This window comes from Panulirus ornatus, chromosome 23 (assembly GCF_036320965.1).
Source record: "Panulirus ornatus isolate Po-2019 chromosome 23, ASM3632096v1, whole genome shotgun sequence".
In the NCBI taxonomy this organism is placed as follows: Eukaryota; Metazoa; Arthropoda; class Malacostraca; order Decapoda; family Palinuridae; genus Panulirus; species Panulirus ornatus.
The window spans coordinates 15,653,792-15,675,031 of record NC_092246.1 but is presented as its reverse complement, the minus strand read 5'-3'; the positions used below and the strand labels follow the sequence as shown (position 1 = coordinate 15,675,031).

The 21,240-nt window shown below is 47.5% G+C and overlaps 1 protein-coding gene across 2 annotated transcripts in view; it reads right to left on the bottom strand.

Annotated features, from left to right (window-relative positions):
- The window catches only part of LOC139756819 (uncharacterized), a 387,051-nt gene that overhangs the window by 117,838 nt on the left and 247,973 nt on the right, over positions 1 to 21,240 (bottom strand). Inside the window, exon 1 of one of the 2 annotated variants that reach the window (XR_011714448.1) lies at positions 6,149 to 11,630. The exons of the other annotated variant lie outside the window; for it this stretch is intronic. The gene's annotated coding sequence lies outside the window, so the exon portion shown is untranslated. Of the gene's footprint in view, positions 1 to 6,148; positions 11,631 to 21,240 lie in introns of those variants that run through there. 2 annotated transcript variants of the gene reach the window in all.

Below are 21,240 nucleotides of genomic sequence, written 5' to 3'. Positions count from 1 at the left end.
GGGTACTCATTACAGGTGACAAGGGTACTCATTACAGGTGACAAGGGTACTAATTAGGTGACAAGGGTACTAATTAGGTGACAAGGGTACTCATTACAGGTGACAAGGGTACTAATTAGGTGACAAGGGTACTAATTAGGTGACAAGGGTACTCATTACAGGTGACAAGGGTACTAATTAGGTGACAAGGGTACTAATTAGGTGACAAGGGTACTCATTACAGGTGACAAGGGTACTCATTACAGGTGACAAGGGTACTCATTACAGGTGACAAGGGTACTAATTAGGTGACAAGGGTACTCATTACAGGTGACAAGGGTACTAATTAGGTGACAAGGGTACTCATTACAGGTGACAAGGGTACTAATTAGGTGACAAGGGTACTAATTAGGTGACAAGGGTACTAATTAGGTGACAAGGGTACTAATTAGGTGACAAGGGTACTAATTAGGTGACAAGGGTACTAATTAGGTGACAAGGGTACTAATTAGGTGACAAGGGTACTAATTAGGTGACAAGGGTACTCATTACAGGTGACAAGGGTACTAATTAGGTGACAAGGGTACTAATTAGGTGACAAGGGTACTCATTACAGGTGACAAGGGTACTAATTAGGTGACAAGGGTACTCATTACAGGTGACAAGGGTACTCATTACAGGTGACAAGGGTACTAATTAGGTGACAAGGGTACTAATTAGGTGACAAGGGTACTAATTAGGTGACAAGGGTACTAATTAGGTGACAAGGGTACTCATTACAGGTGACAAGGGTACTAATTAGGTGACAAGGGTACTCATTACAGGTGACAAGGGTACTAATTAGGTGACAAGGGTACTAATTAGGTGACAAGGGTACTAATTAGGTGACAAGGGTACTAATTAGGTGACAAGGGTACTAATTAGGTGACAAGGGTACTAATTAGGTGACAAGGGTACTCATTACAGGTGACAAGGGTACTCATTACAGGTGACAAGGGTACTAATTAGGTGACAAGGGTACTAATTAGGTGACAAGGGTACTAATTAGGTGACAAGGGTACTAATTAGGTGACAAGGGTACTCATTACAGGTGACAAGGGTACTAATTAGGTGACAAGGGTACTAATTAGGTGACAAGGGTACTAATTAGGTGACAAGGGTACTCATTACAGGTGACAAGGGTACTAATTAGGTGACAAGGGTACTCATTACAGGTGACAAGGGTACTCATTACAGGTGACAAGGGTACTCATTACAGGTGACAAGGGTACTAATTAGGTGACAAGGGTACTAATTAGGTGACAAGGGTACTAATTAGGTGACAAGGGTACTCATTACAGGTGACAAGGGTACTAATTAGGTGACAAGGGTACTAATTAGGTGACAAGGGTACTAATTAGGTGACAAGGGTACTAATTAGGTGACAAGGGTACTAATTAGGTGACAAGGGTACTAATTAGGTGACAAGGGTACTAATTAGGTGACAAGGGTACTAATTAGGTGACAAGGGTACTAATTAGGTGACAAGGGTACTCATTACAGGTGACAAGGGTACTCATTACAGGTGACAAGGGTACTAATTAGGTGACAAGGGTACTAATTAGGTGACAAGGGTACTAATTAGGTGACAAGGGTACTAATTAGGTGACAAGGGTACTAATTAGGTGACAAGGGTACTAATTAGGTGACAAGGGTACTCATTACAGGTGACAAGGGTACTCATTAGGTGACAAGGGTACTAATTAGGTGACAAGGGTACTAATTAGGTGACAAGGGTACTAATTAGGTGACAAGGGTACTAATTAGGTGACAAGGGTACTAATTAGGTGACAAGGGTACTAATTAGGTGACAAGGGTACTAATTAGGTGACAAGGGTACTCATTACAGGTGACAAGGGTACTCATTACAGGTGACAAGGGTACTAATTAGGTGACAAGGGTACTAATTAGGTGACAAGGGTACTAATTAGGTGACAAGGGTACTAATTAGGTGACAAGGGTACTCATTACAGGTGACAAGGGTACTAATTAGGTGACAAGGGTACTAATTAGGTGACAAGGGTACTAATTAGGTGACAAGGGTACTAATTAGGTGACAAGGGTACTAATTAGGTGACAAGGGTACTCATTACAGGTGACAAGGGTACTCATTACAGGTGACAAGGGTACTAATTAGGTGACAAGGGTACTAATTAGGTGACAAGGGTACTAATTAGGTGACAAGGGTACTAATTAGGTGACAAGGGTACTAATTAGGTGACAAGGGTACTCATTACAGGTGACAAGGGTACTAATTAGGTGACAAGGGTACTCATTACAGGTGACAAGGGTACTCATTACAGGTGACAAGGGTACTAATTAGGTGACAAGGGTACTAATTAGGTGACAAGGGTACTAATTAGGTGACAAGGGTACTAATTAGGTGACAAGGGTACTCATTACAGGTGACAAGGGTACTAATTAGGTGACAAGGGTACTAATTAGGTGACAAGGGTACTAATTAGGTGACAAGGGTACTCATTACAGGTGACAAGGGTACTCATTACAGGTGACAAGGGTACTAATTAGGTGACAAGACACTGGAGGAAGCTGAAGACACAAGACACTGGAGGAAGTTGAAGACACAAGACAGTGGAGGAAGCTGAAGACACAACACACTAGAGGAAGCTGAAGACACAAGACACTGGTGGAAGTTGAAGATACAAGACACTGAAGGAAGCTGAAGACACAAGACACTAGAGGAAGCTGAAGAGACAAGACACTGAAGGAAGCTGAAGACACAAGACACTAGAGGAAGCTGAAGACACAAGACACTGAAGGAAGCTGAAGACACAAGACACTGGAGGAAGTTGAAGATACAAGACAGTGGAGGAAGCTGAAGACACAACACACTAGAGGAAGCTGAAGACACAAGACACTGGAGGAAGTTGAAGATACAAGACACTGAAGGAAGCTGAAGACACAAGACACTGAAGGAAGCTGAAGACACAAGACACTGAAGGAAGCTGAAGACACAAGACACTAGAGGAAGCTGAAGACACAAGACACTGAAGGAAGCTGAAGACACAAGACACTAGAGGAAGCTGAAGACACAAGACACTAGAGGAAGCTGAAGACACAACACACTAGAGGAAGTTGAAGACACAAGACACTGAAGGAAGCTGAAGACACAACACATTACAGGAAGCTGAAGACACAAGACACTGGAGGAAGTTGAAGACACAACACATTACAGGAAGCTGAGGACACAAGACACTGGAGGAAGTTGAAGACACAAGACACTGGAGGAAGTTGAAGACACAACACATTACAGGAAGCTGAAGACACAAGACACTGGAGGAAGCTGAAGACACAAGACACTGGAGGAAGTTGAAGACACAAGACACTGGAGGAAGTTGAAGACACAAGACACTGGAGGAAGTTGAAAACACAAGACACGGGAAGTTGAAGACACAAGACAGTGGAGGACGTTGAAGACACAAGACACTAGAGGAAGTTGAAGGCTCAAGACACTGGAGGAAGCTGAAGACGCAAGACACTGGAGGAAGTTGAAGACACAAGACACTGGAGGAAGTTGAAGACACAAGACACTGGAGGAAGCTGAAGACACAAGACACTGGAGTAAGCTGAAGACACAAGACACTGGAGGAAGCTGAAGACACAACACACTAGAGGAAGTTGAAGACACAAGACACTGGAGGAAGCTGAAGACACAAGACACTGGAGGAAGTTGAAGACACAAGACACTGGAGGAAGTTGAAGACACAAGACACTGGAGGATGCTGAAGACACAAGACACTGGAGTAAGCTGAAGACACAAGACACTAGAGAAAGCTGAAGACACAAAACAGGAGGAAGTTGAAGACACAAGAAACTAGAGGACGCTGAAGACATAAGACACTGGAGAAAGTTGACACAAGACACTAGAGGAAGCTGAAGACACAAGACACTAGAGGAAGTTGAAGACACAAGACACTGGAGGAAGCTGAAGACACAAGACACTGGAGTAAGCTGGAGACACAAGACACTAGAGGAAGTTGAAGACACAAGACACTGGAGTAAGCTGAAGACACAAGACACTAGGGGAAGTTGAAGACACAAGACACTGGAGGAAGCTGAAGACACAACACACTGGAGGAAGTTGAAGACACAAGACACTGGAGTAAGCTGGAGACACAAGACACTAGGGGAAGTTGAAGACACAAGACACTGGAGGAAGCTGAAGACACAACACACTGGAGGAAGCTGAAGACACAAGACACTGGAGTAAGCTGGAGACACAAGACACTAGAGGAAGTTGAAGACACAAGACACTGGAGGAAGCTGAAGACACAAGACACTAGAGGAAGTTGAAGACACAAGACACTGGAGGAAGCTGAAGACACAAGACACTAGAGGAAGTTGAAGACACAAGACACTGGAGTAAGCTGGAGACACAAGACACTAGAGGAAGTTGAAGACACAAGACACTGGAGTAAGCTGAAGACACAAGACACTAGGGGAAGTTGAAGACACAAGACACTGGAGTAAGCTGAAGACACAAGACACTGGAGGAAGTTGAAGACACAAGACACTGGAGTAAGCTGAAGACACAACACACTAGAGGAAGTTGAAGACATGGAGTGATAAAACAAAACAGAGTGGACATTCTCCGAGTGACCGACGGACGGCTGGCAAACACACAGTCTACATGGCGTCTAGTGGAAAAGGCTTTCATTTTTTGGCGGTATGATTAAGTCTGGTATGATCTTCTGGATGTTGGTATATTTTCTTGGATGGTTGGTATATCTACTAGTATAGTCGGTATATTTTCTCGGAAGGTTGGTATTTTCACCAGGATGGTGGGTATATTTTCTTGGTTGGTATATTTACCAGGATGCTCGATATATTTTCTCGGATGGTTGGTATTTCTACCAGAATGGTCGGTATATTTTCTCGGAAGGTTGGTACATTTTGCCGGATGGTTGGTATATTTCTCGGGTGCTTGGTATAATTTCCCAGATGGTTGGTATATTTTCCCGGCTGGGTGATACAATTTCCTGGCATACTTTCCTGGATAGCATGCATATTCTTTTTACATGGCTGGTATATTTGTCCGGCAATTCTCGGATGGCTGGTATATTTTCCCGAATCTCCGACACATTTACCCTGATGTTTGGTATATTCGCCTAGATGGCTAGTAAATATTTCTCCGGATGGCTGATATATTTGCCCATATAGCTGTCATATTCATCTGTATGGTTGGTATATTTGCCCGGATGGCTGGATCACTGGCCTGGACCTTTGGCATAACTAAACAGAAGGTTAATCACTTGCATGAACTACTTGATTTCGATACAGGAACTTTGATATAGTTACAGGGATTTTACAGGGATTGCTGTTACGTTTACAGGGGCTACTAATATGGTCAGAAGGACCACTGGTATAGTAACATGGGCTGCTGGTGTGGTTACAGAGGTTTGGTTTGCTTACAGCGACTGACGGGTATGTCACAGGGACTCCTGGTATGGGTACAAGGAAATTGGTATGATTACAGAGAGTAATGATATAGTTACAGGGACCATTGGTACGGTTACAGCGACTGTTGGCTTGGCTACAGGTACTAAGTTGGTCTGGTTACAGGGGCTGATGGCATGGTTAGAGGGACTGATGGTCTGGATACAGGAGCTTGGTATGGTTACAGAAGCCGATGGCGTAGTGACAGGTACTGTTGGTATAGGTACAGAGGCTTGGTATGGTTACAGGGACAGTTCATAAGGATACAAAGGCATGCTATGGATACACGGATTGGTGGTACGGATACTCAACACGGATTTAAGACTCGCGTGCTCATAAGGACAACAACCAGGGTGGTTAGAGAGAGAAATGACTGCTTGGTCATGTCAGCTTTAGGCATATCGACTACCACACCTATCATTAAGGGCAGACAACGTCATTCTGTAATCATGAATCAGGTTCTCACGATAATCATAAGGCCAACCCACTCCCTCACTGTACAGGGTGAGGCCTCTACTGATTAAATATACATTGCTGGTAGCGTAGAAGCTATGTGACTGGCTGGTACAATCACCAGGTAGGGAAGGCAACATAACGCTGGACTCGCGTGCTCTGTAGTAATCGAAGAGGGTGAGGGTAATTTCCGACATCAAAGAGAAAAAGGGTAACTCACCAAATTTATGGTTCTCTGGAAGGGTTTCGTCAGCTAGAATCCAGAGGTGGTAGGGTTCAGTAGTTGAGGTGGGCCGTATGATGGTGTGGTCGGCACCCGCTGGCATCGTTGGTTTCCACGTCCGCCAACTGTCCAAGATGGTTACGTCGCACTGTCACTCAAGACGTAGAACGCTGGTCCATATGATTGTTGTGGTTTGGTTGGGGACGTCAGCCATCGGCTCCGACGGATGATATCAAGTGGCGTTGACGGTTGACAAATGCGGTCGGGACATCCAGAAACGGATCCAGCAACCCGCCCGAGCGGACGCCACTGGTAAACGTATACCTGTATTTTGCAAGACGTCTACGTCGGAGCCCCAGACGTTCTAGCCTCGGGGCGTTTGGCATGGAAGGCCGGTGAGCGAGGCTGCGTCCTGGTCCAGTGCAGCAAGGCTGGCCGTATTCCAGTCTGGCTGTACGAGGCAATTCGCAAGATTTAAGAGTCATCCGGATGTGGCCAGCCTGGGCCGCTCTCCCCGTGACGTGCACTTGCTGCTGCAACTGGAAGTCAACCGGTGGCCATCGGGGTCGTGTCCTTAATCTCACAATCTCATTACCTGGAAGAAATACTTCGCTGGGAAGACATGGAGCACTCTCGAGGATATTTCTCCCACAATCACTTGGAGGAGGGAGTCCACGGACTCGCCCCTTCTCAGAACCGCACAAACAAAACTGTGGTTCCCTCCCTCCTCGTCCTCCTCCAGGATATCATTAAGTCCGGGAACCGGTCTTTTCAGCGACATTACCTCGACCACCAATTTGACGATATCTTAGGCACTACCTGGACGTTGCAAGAGTCTCCCTTTTCTCCTGCAGGTGAGGGCGCAAGTGACCACCATGGTGCCGGTGCTGATGAGGCAGATCATGATGGTCTCCCGCAGGTGACACGCCGCCCACAGGATGTACCACAGCGTCAGCGGGATCTCCTCCACTTGCACGCGCGTCCACATAATAGGCACGAGCTTGTGGGCGTGCAGCATCCCTTCGGGCGGCCGCACGCCCACCTGGACGGCTAGAGAGGCGTTGATGGGCACACCAAGAATCGGGTGGTAGTAGATGAAGGATCCGTGGATGGACTCGTTGGCTGACACGCCCTCTACTCCCACCACCAGGTTGGTGTTGCTCGGATCCGTCTCAATTAAAGAAAATTTGGAGCCGGTATTATTCCAGGATTCTTGGCTATACCTCGACTTATCTATATGATCGTTTAATGATAAAAAATGCGGAGGCGATATCCAAAAGGGATAGTGTTCCAGATGGCGCCCCATGAGGAGAACTCTCCCTATAGTATCTAAAATTAACGGCTCGAGATCAACCACTCCCAGCACATCGTTGAAACTTTTCCGATAACTATCGCTTTCCAGAGGGTTCTGGTGTTTGGAATGCCGATGGTGCTGGAACTTCTTCCTCTTCTCATTGTACCGGTGTCGCTGGATGTGCGCGTTGGAGGTGTCCTGCTCCCCATCCTTGACCCTGGAGTAGCTGAGTGATGGGTACAGGTCCTGGTGTGGGTGCTCCCAGATGCCACTCTTGGTGATGTCGTTGCCCAAGATGAACTGGTAGCCCGGCAGACCTAGCACGCTGACGGCGTGTCGGTACCTCAGCGTCAGGTTCTTCTCTATGAAGGGCACAGGCAGCAACACCGTTTTCTTCGTGTCTAACGGAAGGGGTAGGAATATTTTTCTAGATATCTCCGACAAGGATCTCCAGACGGATTTTCTTCTCGACGGCTCCTCAGTCGACCTCCTCATCCTCGAGAAAGTGGTGACACCCAGAGGCTCGCCGCTGGCGTTTGGTTGGCGCTCAAGCAGCGGCTCCGTCGTCCTCGTCGCTCCGACGAGAGCAGGGGCGACGGTACTCGGTTCGGCCGCTTCCACCGTCTCTTTGGTTCCCTCCGGGGCCGGCGCCAGGGGGACGTGAACGTAAAACTTGTCGCGTTCTGACGATCGTTTTCTCCTCCCTTTCTGAATCTGGGCTTGTATGTTGGAGAGGAACGTTGTGTCCACGTTGTATTTTTTAAGGTTATCAATAATCATAGTGAAGAGTGCCGACGGAGTGGTTTTGAGGTAATCGTGCATGTGCATCCCAAAATACGGAAGTTCGTTACTCAGTATTATCATTTTCATGAGGTCGTAGATTAGGAATGGCGTGGAGAGGGACATGTTGGACCTCTCGGGCAGGTAATCCACGTAGAGACCAGCAGTTCTCCGGAAGGATATTCGAAAGAACAGAGGACCTTGGTCGTGGACCAGGACCTGAGGAGTTGTCATGTCGGAGTCCTCGTCGATGCTGAAGAAATGCAACTGGACGGATAACTTCAACCCTTCCAACACGAATAGGAATTTCGGGTCCACCTTGTTTATGGCGTCCTTGAACCGCGTGCCATTGGTGGTGGATTTGTTGGTGTTGTTGTTGCCATACCTGGGATAGGGCTCGCCGTATAAAGCCTCGCTGTTGCTCATTCTGAAGAACAAACTGTTGTATGAGACGAACTCGTCGCCGAAGTTCATGTAACTGGTCCGGAGCCACGACCAGCAACTCTGCAGGATGCTGTCCACGCCATGTTTGACCCCGTAGTCATACGTGACTCCCAGGGTGATGAGCGAGAGGCCGAACAGCACCGCCAGAGACCTCGCCACCGACAACTGACACCCCTTGCAGCGTCGCGCCTCGCTGGCTTCCGCCGCCGTCTTCACCCCATCCACATCCGAAAAATGTTTCCTTATCGTCTCCACTGAACTCGATCCCTCGGTTGCAGTTGTGGTCACGGTCTTGCGAAACCTCCTGGATCTGAACATCTGGATAATCTTCGACTTCTTCTCAGGGTGGACTTTTGAGCCGACGTCCACCTGGTCCGTGACTGGACTGTCGGCTCTTCTGTGTGGTCTGAGAGCCGTTAACCAGGTGACCATTCTGTACCTCACCGGCATCTTGCCGATGGGCGACTCTCGAATGCTCTGAGCATCGAAAGGCTTCTTGACGAACTTGCAGCCACGTTTCTTACACACGCATACACACCTGACGGTCGTGGGGCCGTGGAGGGGCGCACTCACCACCACACTTTCGGTGTCGCTTCCGATATCCTGTGCCGCCTCCTCCTCCACAATATTGTCGAGTCCACACTGACTTTCCCGGTCGCCTTCGCTGACGCTGCCTTTGACCCATTGCGTCTCAATGAACTCGCTGTAACTCCCGTCTAACTCGCACTCGCCCGAGGATTGCGAGAGTGGGTGGTGTTGGCCAGACACCACCGTGATCTTGCTGGGCTGGCTGTAGTCAAGGGAACAGCAATCCAAGAACTCGGCCGTGTCCTCCACCCGAGCCTCCCTATCGAACGGGAGGAAGTCGCCCACGCCGAGGCGCTCCGCAGGTGTCAGCGGGGAGGAGGCGCGCGGACACGAGTCCATGGCAGCAGCGATGCTGGTCTTTAAAGGTCTGCTCCTCCTGTGGCTACACGTCTTGCGGTGACCTCCCCTCCACCAGACTCCACCGACCACCTCAGAAATTCCGTCTTGTCGACTGATCACCGGTAGGGACTGTGGTCGTCATACTGTCATGTAGTCCTCGTCCATAACAACTCTTTACCAGTCGACGATCCACAAGAACTCATGACTTTATCACTCGGTTACAGAACGGATCACGATGAGACTTTTGGAAAACACTAGGGTGCAGGTTGACAGCAGGTGGAGGTATGAGAACCCAGCACCCTCATCCCAGGGTAGAGGCACCACCACCTTCCTCGTCAATACGCTCACCACCACCACCACCACCTCCTTCCTCACACTACATTTCTGATCCAATAATCACGTCACAAACGGTAATACTGGACTCCTCTTTTTTTGTTTTTATATAACTTTAACGACTCGAGTACACACTTCTCTCGATCCCTCTCGCCTCTCAGTGACTCACTCACTCACTCACTACCAGTTCCACAGCAGATGAAAACCTCCGTTGTGAGCAATGTTCACGAGCGGGCGGGCCCTCACGACTCAAACTGTTGCTATGACAGTGTCCCGGGCTGCCTGTCACTCACCAGGGCAGCACACGACTCTCTCACGGAAACACAACAGTTTTCAGAAAGGCCAGACAGTGATGTACAGCTGTGATCGGAGAAGTTCCTCTCCTCACACGATTCATACGATTTCTGCCGATTATTTATTCACCTGATTTATCTATTTTCATTTCTTACAGCCTACGGGGCAAATACCTTTTCATCATGCTACGTATATTATCGCATTTTGTATGCGAACCTTTACAGTGGCTTCTGATTCCCCCCTCCCCTCACTTATCATCACTACGAGGGGAGACTTGCCATCACCCAAGCGCAGGTTGTGTCGAGAGAGGTACATATATAACAGGAGGCCTGGGTGTATCGAAACGGCAATGCACCACCGTACCGCTCCTCTCGCCACCCACTTGTTCCGTTCTCATTAATCATTCAGGGAGGTAGAGGCAGCCCCCACCAAAACCCTCCCACGGAGAAGCCTCGTGGGTGAGGACGTAGGGCTAGCAAGCTATCGTATGATCGCCTCCTCACCTGCTACGTCCAGAACCTCTGTACACACTCACGCCTCCTCTCTCTCTCTCTCTCTCTCTCTGCAGGTGAATATTTATCGTTGCCACACGAGGCACACAGTGTCCCCTCCCTCCCACCACCGTGGACGGGTCTGCCTCCTACTGGCCCCCAGATGTTAAAGGGGTCGGTATCGTAAGCCTCTCTCACTCACGCCTGGTGGTCTTCCCTCTCCAACACATTCTTCATTTCTCCTCCCTCCCTCGTGGGCAGGATCAGCTGGATGCGGCTGGCGGGGCGTGAGGGGGGGCGAGAGGCGGTCACCATGTGCAGTGACGATGCTGAAGGGCACCACCCCGTGTACACCTACGCCTCTCAGGTCGACTTTGCTCCTGTGACACAGTGGCCCCTCACACCTCCTGCTTCCATTCAGGCTCCGTGAATGACCGACCGGAGACGCTGCTCGAGACACTCAGAGGAAAAGAAATATATATATATATATACTGACCACCTAATTATTCTTTTTTAATCCTCCACTCACGACACACAGCACCTTCCTGAGAAAATCTCTCTCTCTCTCTCTCTCTCATGGCACTGACGACAGATCACCTCAGTACACACACTACGTAGCACTGCCAAGTGGGCGCCAACACCTGGGACGCAACACCGTCCAACGCTCCCTCACCAACTGTGCCAGTGGCTGCCGTGAGGAGCGTCCCTGGGAGAGAGAGGTGAGCCAGGAGCGGCGTGCGTGTGTGTGTGTGTGTGTATGAGGGTGGGTGGCGTTCTAGGCAGCAGCTGACGGGGTCCGGGAGTCGAGGCGGCCACGAGGGGTCGGCACACGCGCCCCTCGCCCACCATCCCCCCCTCACCCCTCCCCAACAAGAGGAGGTCCCCCTCCGCCTCCTCCCCCTTCCCTCTCTCTCACCCGCGCTCGGTCGATTCAACTCCCGGGGTTAATTGAGGGTTTCATTGCCCTATATATATATATATATATATATATATATATATATATATATATATATATATATATATATATATGGTGGAGACACGGGAAGACGTCCCGATGGCAACTTACAGTTGTAATCTATATATCTTGTTCACAACACTCATGATAATGTTGCTACTGCTGGTGTTGCTACTGCTGGTGTTGACAACCAGGTACTCACAGGTACTGCTGCTGCTACTGCTGGGGTGAGGCGACGAGGGAGCCTCCATTGCTCTTCGTGCTTGAGTAACAAGTAGTTCCATACGCCACAGTGTTGACTGTGACAACACATTCCTCGCTCACTTCCTCGGGCCAACACCTTCCTTCCTTCCTGCCTTAAACCACCGTCTCCAAACAGTGTCAGAATGGCATCAGCCAATATCATATTCCTCGTACATGTTCCAGTTCCTCCAGCCAAGTCCTCGTCACCTTAACACTCACTCCTCGAGCCCTAAAAAGAACCTTTTGTCGTTTATAATCTCGCTGTACTCTCGTCTTTTCTTCTGTAATACGCCCTTCAGCAGCAGCCCACAAAAAGGCAGCTTACAAAAAGCGGCTCAGGGGATCAATAATCCTTAATTGGCAGCATTAAGAGGTGAGCCATCTGTATTGGGGCTTTCACAACGGCACGTTCCTGATGGTGCTGGAGGGTGGGTAGTCCTTCCTGATGGTGCTGGAGGGTGGGAAGACCTTCCTGATGGTGCTGGAGGGTGGGAAGACCATTCTGATGGTGCTGGAGGGTGGGAAGACCTTCCTGAAGGCGCTGGAGGATGGGAGGTTCTTCCTGATGGCGCTGAAGGGCGGGAAGACCTTCCTGATGGTGATGGAGGGTGGAAAGACCTTCCTGGTGGCGCTGGAGGATGGGAAGACCTTCCTGATGGCGCTGGAGGGTGAGAAGTCCTTCCTGATGGTGCTGGAGGGTGGTAAGACCTTCGTGATGGTGCTGGAGAGTAAGAAGACCTTCCTGATGGCGCTGGAGGGTGGGAAGACCTTCCTGATGGTGCTGGAGGGTGGGAAGACCTTCCTGATGGTGCTGGAGGATGAAAAGACCTTCCTGATGGCGGTGTACAGGGCTGTACGGCCAGTCTTACTCACCAAGATCCCGATGTACTGGGTTGGCTAGCCACAGACACCAAGGGTGCGGCGTACAGGGATGAATGGCTGGTTTTCTAGCCTTAGCCACCAAGTGCTTGGTATACAAGGCTGCGTGGGCCTGGGTGGCTAGTTTCAATCACCAAAACGGCTAGGTGGACAGGGCTGATTCGCCTGTGTGGCTGGCCTGTCACCTACAGGTTAAGTGTACATGACTGGCTGGCCACCAGGGGAGTTTCGCCTCCCATCAAAATTCAGAGCCAATTAGGCGAGCAGGATTCAAGAGGAACCTTCTTCGTCTGGCTAAGTCCAGCGACCCACCTTCTCCTCACACTCACACACACACACACACACACACACACACACACACGTAAACACTTCCTCTCTCATCTGTCTCTCCAATTTATCTTAGGTCACGATTTTCTTTACACAATTATATTTTGTTTTGTGCGTTTCGCTCTGGTGTTACGCCTGTCCTGCCTCCCCCTTTTTTTTCTTTATCCATGGGTAAGTCAATCTACTTGTTTTTCTCCAAGTCGCTTTCAAAATGTCACCCTCTCTCTCTCTCTCTCTCTCTCTCTCTCTCTCTCTCTCTCTCTCTCTCTCTCTCTCATTCAACCGTGAACTATCCTCCTCTGTTCATCTCTTTCCTATCCTCTCCGCCTACATTCTCATGGGATGATGGTCTCGTCTCGTCTCTCTCTCTCTCTCTCTCTCTCTCTCTCTCTCTCTCTCCCCTTCCTCTACCATTTAGAAAACATCACACTCAGGTGCAATAATCATGGAGGAGAGGTTTACATCAGCACGAGAGAGAGACACAGCTTTATGTTGTACTATGAGTTAATATAATCACATAAGATCTATCAAAAGATACTTTTTCTCTCTCTTTCTGAAGCGACAGACATACCAGAAGCTAATGATGCCCCAGTTCAAAGCCATCTCGGGTGAAAAAAAAAAATATTGTAAGATAAAGTGAGGATATTCCCTCTAAGGCTCAGTCCTCTGTTCTTAGCGCTATCTCGCTAACGTGGGAAATGGTGAATATGTATGAAAAAGAGGATAGACATTAGAAATTAACCAGGGTTCAGCAGGTGCACGTTGAACAGACTGTAAATGAGAGAGAAATATGATTATTGTCAGAGAACCCGAAGACGAAAAATTGCGGAATAACAGTGGAAAAAAAGGTGCCGGAAGTGTGTTCTGGACGGGCGGGAACTGGTGATGGCGGTTTGTTTATGTCTCAGATTATTAAGGAGGGAGGGAAAGAAAAGGCCTCGGCTCCACTGGGATCATCCCAGGCAGCGCCCAGCCGATCCTTTGTTGCGTACACAGAAACCCTCAATGCTGGAGACATGAGAGCATGGATGTGAAGACGGCAATAATGGTTCGTGACAAATAAATGTACGTAAGGAAACTAGCGGAGGTGAGATATACAAAAACATAAGACCAAAGTTATTGAAAGGGCGCATACACTTTGAGCCAGATGACATCACACTTCGAAGATCCAGGAACCAAGGGCGAGAGCGACTAGAGTTTCTGTATTACAATAGCTGCAAACGCCACCCAAAGAGCGAAAACGACGGTAGAGATTAGAAATCTGGTACTGTCCAGGGAGCGAAAAAATCCCTCCTCCCTTGAACAGCAACGTCTCATAGTAGCAGACCAGCTGAAGGAGAGAGGGAGGGATATGGTTGTTCTACGGAGAGGAGGTTAGAAGCGAGATCGCCAAATGCTGAAGTGACAAAAGAGAGAGATCCAGATCTGTGGGAGCCATGTCTGGAACAGTGGCGAAGCGGGAGTTCCAGTCTTATGCTGGTCGTGTGTGTGTGGAGGAGGAGGGAGAGAGGAGCGACCCTCTGGAAACCACGAAGCATTTCCCCGACCCGCCTCATCTTGCCGTGTTACCCCACTCACACCCGAGCCATCCGAGAGAAAAGGTGCCTCTTTAAGGGTGTAACTGCATCCATTACAATAACATCAGATTTATCCAAAAGAGAGAGAGAGAGAGATAGAGAGAGAGAGAGAGAGAGAGAGAGAGAGAGAGAGAGAGAGAGAGAGAGAGAGAGAGAGAGAGAGAGAACGCGACTTCACGACAAATCTCTCTCTCTCTCTCTCAACATTAACCTTACGATTCTTTCCAACACCGTCCTCCTATGTTTTTGGGGTTCTCCTCCTTCTCCCCCGAACTTATCTCCACGTCCCACCACAGGCAGGGAGGGTGGGAGGGTCAGCCTATCTCCACCTCCCACCGAAGGCAGGGAGGGTGGGAGGGTCAGCCTATCTCCACCTCCCACCGAAGGCAGGGAGGGTGGGAGTGTCAGCCTATCTCCACCTCCCACCGCAGGAAGAGAGGGTGGGAGTGTCAGCCTATCTCCACCTCCCACCGCAGGAAGGGAGGGTGGGAGGGTCAGCCTATCTCCACCTCCCACCGCAGGCAGGCAGGGAGGGTGGGAGGGTCAGCCTATCTCCACCTCCCACCGCAGGAAGGGAGGGTGGGAGTGTCAGCCTATCTCCACCTCCCACCGCAGGCAGGGAGGGTGGGAGGGTCAGCCTATCTCCACCTCCCACAGCAGGCAGGGAGGGTGGGAGGGTCAGCCTATCTCCACCTCCCACCGCAGGAAGGGAGGGTGGGAGTGTCAGCCTATCTCCACCTCCCACTGCAGGCAGGGAGGGTGGGAGTGTCAGCCTATCTCCACCTCCCACCGAAGGCAGGGAGGGTGGGAGGGTCAGCCTATCTCCACCTCCCACCGCAGGCAGGGAGGGTGGGAGGGTCAGCCTATCTCCACCTCCCACCGCAGGAAGGGAGGGTGGGAGTGTCAGCCTATCTCCACCTCCCACCGCAGGCTGGGAGGGTGGGAGGATCAGCCTATCTCCACCTCCCACCGCAGGCAGGGAGGGTGGGAGGGTCAGCCTATCTCCACCTCCCACCGCAGGCAGGGAGGGTGGGAGGGTCAGCCTATCTCCACCTCCCACCGCAGGCTGGGAGGGTGGGAGGGTCAGCCTATCTCCACCTCCCACCGCAGGCAGGGAGGGTGGGAGGGTCAGCCTATCTCCACCTCCCACAGCAGGCAGGGAGGGAGTGTGGGAGGGTCAGTCGCCTTTCCCACCCTCAGGACCCGGCCGGCCGTCCGTCCGTCCGTCCCCGTCTCGGATCCTTGACCTGACGCCACCATGATCTCAAATATACGACGAGAATTCTTCTTTTAAACATGAGGCATTAACCTCGGGTTAAGGATAGGGAGGGGAGAAGGGGAAGGGGGAAGGGAGAGATGGAAGGGGGAAGGGTAGCAGCGGCAGGGGTGGTCACAACCCATCATTCTGTCTCCTCTTTGGCTCTTGTTAAGTCGTTAATGGCCTCCTGGTGCTTCCGGACGGACCACCTTCCGGGAGGGGGGTCTTGGGGGGGGGTCTTGTCTTGTCTTGTCTTGTTTTGGCCTTTGTTTCTCGTATACCGTCCAAGTCTCTCGTTCCCTTACGTTTGAATAAAAAAAATACAAAAGTTTTTTTTTTCGTTTTTTCTATCCATCTACCGTTTTATACTGTGTGGCTTCGTTTTCTTTGTGTTATTTTTCTTGTTTCTCTCCTACACAAGTCCTTCATTCGCCTGATTTTGCTTTTGTTTCTCATTGAGAGAGAGAGAGAGAGAGAGAGAGAGAGAGAGAGAGAGAGAGAGAGAGAGAGACTCTACAGATTAACTTTCTTCTTCACATTTGAATCTTATTTTTGCCTCGTGTTCAAACGCTTAATTCCCCAATGTTTCTATCGCTTTATCATATATATATATATATATATATATATATATATATTTTTTTTTTTTTTTTTTTTTTTTCTTTCATACTATTCGCCATTTCCCGCGTTAGCGAGGTAGCGTTAAGAACAGAGGACTGGGCCTTTGAGGGAATATCCTCACCTGGACCTCTTCTCTGTTCCTTCTTTTGGAAAATTAAAAAAAAAAAAAAAAAAAAAAAAAAAAACGAGAGGGGAGGATTTCCAGCCCCCCGCTCCCTTCCCTTTTAGTCGCCTTCTACGACACGCAGGGAATACGTGGGAAGTATTCTTTCTCCCCTATCCCCAGGGAATATATATATATATATATATATATATATATATATATATATATATATATATATATATATATATATATATATTTCCTTGTGCTACCTCGCAAACGTGGGAGACAGCGGGAAAAAAAAAAAAAAAATATACACACAGTAAGTACAATTCAGTATATAACCAAAACTGATTTAATTGGATATAATGCCAACTGACTGATTTCCTCTCAATCAAATCAAAAATTATCTTTTTGGGTATGAATTATGACTAAAGTCATAATACACAATATTTCTTCTCACCTCAAAATAAGACTGAAGTCTAAAGTTCTTAAAAAAAATCACATCCACCAAACTTCAGGGAAAATAAGAAAATGTTTTGGAAGGATAATGATAGTAAGAGGGGAAAAAATGGGGTCATCTGTGAAGGGTAAGTGATAACAGACAGTGATAAGGTGAAAATAGGATAGAGTGAGTACTTTAAAGGATTGAAGAATGTATGTGATGACTGTGTGGCAGATGTAGGGTGTCTGAATCGGGGAGTGGATAAAACAAACGTCATGGCAAGTGGTTTAGTGAGAAAAATATGAGAAAGCCTTGAGCAGAATGAAATGTGGCAAGGTTGACAGAGTAGACTTACTGCAACTGAATTTCTTTAGAAAGGTGACTGTGTTCTGGTTTGGTTACTTAGGATTTTCAATGAATTGATCATGCTGAGAGCCTCTGAAAACACTGTGCTAGAGTTGTCCTCTGCCAGTGGTCTATTAAGGAAGAGACACTAAAGGCTAAAGAGCATCAATGGAGTTCATCAGTTATGGAGACCCTTTTGCCTTAGCCACTCTCTTTATGGAGTTCCTGAAGGGAACAGGCATCAAAGATATAAACAGATAGAGAGAGAAGAGATCATGTTGAGGTTCTTAAGAACTGGCAGAATGCATGTGCAGTGCTACTATATAAAGGCAAGGAGGTTAAAGGTGAGCATTACAATAACAGAGGTATAAGTTTGCTATGTGTATGTAAAATAAGAAGCAGAGTGGTGATTGAGATGATGGTGGCATGCACAAAGCATCAGACTGGTGAGGAACAAAATGGTTTCAGGATTGGTAGAGGATGTGTGGAGCAGGTGTTTGCTTTGAAGAATGTGTAATACTTAGAGACACAGAAGTATTTGTATTTGGCATTTATGGATCTGGAGAGAGCATGTGATACAATTGATAGTGATGCTATGTGCAAGGCATTACAAATATATGGTGCAGAAGGAAAGCTAGTAGAAGCAGTGAACTTTTATCACAGGAGTAAGATGTGTTTGAGTAGGTGGGGAAAAGATTAGTGGTTTCAGGTGAAGGTGGGTCTGAATCAGGAGTGTGATTTCATCATGGCTGCTTAATCTGTTTAGGGATGGGGTGGTGAGGGAGGTGAATGCAAGGGTCTTGGAGAGTGTGATAGGGCCTATGAGGCGAGTCAGTTGTTGGTTGTTAATGACACAGCTGCGACAGAAGATTCAAATGACAAACTTCAAAAAAATGATGTCCGAGATAGGGAGAATGTGTGAAAGGAGAAAGTCATGAGTGAATGTGAATAAAAGCAAGGTTATAAAAGGTGCGAGTTTGAATGGAAAAATTTTGGAGGAAATTTAGTGTTTATGAAACCTGAGAGTGGAGATAGCAGTGAATGGAATCATGAAAGCTGAGGCGAGTCATAGGGTCACTTTTGGGAGCATTTAAAGATACAACTAACAGAGAACAAGCCTCTACTCCATCCCTATTTTCAGTATTGAACACACAGTATTGACAGAAAGTGCTTAGTGATCTAACTATAGTTGCTATCTTCTCCCTCACCTTAAACTGCTCTGCAACACATAACTGATGTTTAAACTAATAGATTTTCTTTTAAATTTAAGTACGTTGGACTTTTATCATTCAATAACTGTTTGAAACTTACTTCTCAACAGATAATCATAAAACAAATGGGATATTTACATTTTACAATACTGTCTGCCATATTCACAGCATGTTGCCTTACATCATGGTTGTCCACAATATTAAATAAGTCATACCATGAATCTGTAATATATATATATATATATATATATATATATATATATATATATATATATATATATATATATTTTTTTTTTTTTTTCTTTTTTTTCTTTCATACTATTCGCCATTTCCCGCGTTAGCGAGGTAGCGTTAAGAACAGAGGACTGGGCCTTTGAGGGAATATTATCACCGGGCCCCCTTCTCTGTTCCTTCTTTTGGAAAATAAAAAAAAAAAAAAAAGAGAGGGGAGGATTTCCAGCCACCCGCTCCCTCCCCTTTTAGTCGCCTTCTACGACACGCAGGAAATACGTGGGAGGTATTCGTTCTCCCCTATCCCCAGGGATAATATATATATATTTTCGTAACTCTCGCGCGTCTTTTGCGTGTTTTTCCTTCGTTTACAACTTACGATCAGGTTCAACAATTGTTTCCTCTCTCTCTCTCTCTCTCTCTCTCTCTCTCTCTCTCTCTCTCTCTCTCTCTCTCTCTCTCTCATTCTTCAGTTTCAAGATACATACATGCTGGCGTTTCTATTGCTCTCAAATTCATTTTTGGTCTCATATTTCTTCGTTTCTAGTTCTAGACGTTCCTTATTCCCTTTTATTACCGATGGTTATATTTTTCCCTTATTGGCTTCAATTCTTTTTCCTTTTATTGAATTTAGTGGGTTTTCTAGTATGGTTCGAGTCTCAGCCATGTTCTCTGGTCTGCTTCTCCCGTTTTTCCGTCTGGTTTCTTTCTGCTACCCCGTGTTCTCTAGTATGTTTCTCTTGTTCTTGAGTCTAGTTTCACTCTGCTTCTCTTGTTCTCGTCTGCTTCCTTTGTTCTCTAACCTGTCTCTTCTCTTTTTATATCCTATTTCCCTTGTTCTCTAATTCTACCATGTTTTCTAGGTCTAATTTTAGTCTGCTTCTTGTTCTCTAGCCTCTTTCCCTTGTCTGTTCTTTGAAAAGCCCTTACGGTTATTGGTCATATTCCCTGCAGCGATGTGGGTAGCTTCAAAGGCTTTCCTTACCTGTTTGCTCAATCCTTTACGCCTTATTTCAGCCTCTCGCCATCTCGGTAGATGTCCATACAGACGCATCAGATATCCAAATGATGACGTATGTCAGCTTTATGTTCGCTGGTCCTTTTCGCGTAAGGCTGGACATCCATTAATTGGTATACCGTATACCATACTATCCTTGATACATTTTCCACTTCATCCTTAAGTAGTAACGTTTACTCCAATCTTCTGTAGTATCTATGCAAATCTGAGGCCAGTGGACTAGGGACTGTTATATACATGTGATTTTCCACTGCTATGTAGTCAGCACACAGGAAATACCTCATGCAACATTATAAGGACTATTATACCATCAGAGATATCCATCTTTTCCCTGACTTCACTGATCTGTCCACACACTCCTCATTACGACAGGACCTTCGCCCCCTCACCCACCCAGTGACTCACTTTAGCTCCCATGGTTTCTTTTGCTGCCATGTCCACTCCCAGGTGCCTAAAATACTCCACTTTTCCACTTTCCCTAAATTTAAACTCACTCTCCAGTCGACATGTTTTTCTCCAGTAACCTTCCTTATATTTACACTTGCTCTTAGACTTCTCCAGTCACATACTTTCTCAAAATCGGACACCAGCTTCTGCAGTTTCTCACACGAATCTTGTCACCAGAGCCGTGTCATCAGCAAACAGTAGCTGACTTACCTCCCAGGCTACCCATTCCTGACAGACTGCAAACATGTCCCTCCCTCCAAGACCCTCACATTCACAACCCCATCGATGATAATGAACATATAAATCAAACATATATTTTCTTTTCCATATATGCTCGCGATTTCCCGGGTGAGCGAGGTAGCGGCAAGAAAAGATGACATATACTTTGAGGGAAAAATACTCTCTTGGCTCCTTGCTCTATTATTTCTTCTTGAGAAGAGTACATGAAGGCAGGATTTCCAGCCACTCGCTCCCGCCCCTCTTAGTCGCCTTCCACGACATGTAGGGAATATGTGGACAGTATTCTCTCTCTCTCTCTCTCTCTCTCTCTCTCTCTCTCTCTCTCTCTCTCTCTCTCTCTCTCTCTCTATTTACTCTGTACTCTCTGATTTCGAGTTCTCTCACATGAGCAGCTAGTTTTTAGTGCCCTCCAACCCGCTCTGTGGGCGGAGGCGCTACAGAGGAAACAGAGTGCACAAAAGGTTCAGGGGACTGGTGGGCCCTGGACGTTTGCAACACATACGTCAGAATGTGAGAACATTCTTAGCATGGTTTTGGGCAACACGATGAATTATTCGGGAATCCTTGCGGTACGAGTTCGACAACGGATGATCAACAATGACTGCATTATGTATCGAGATGTATAACAACTA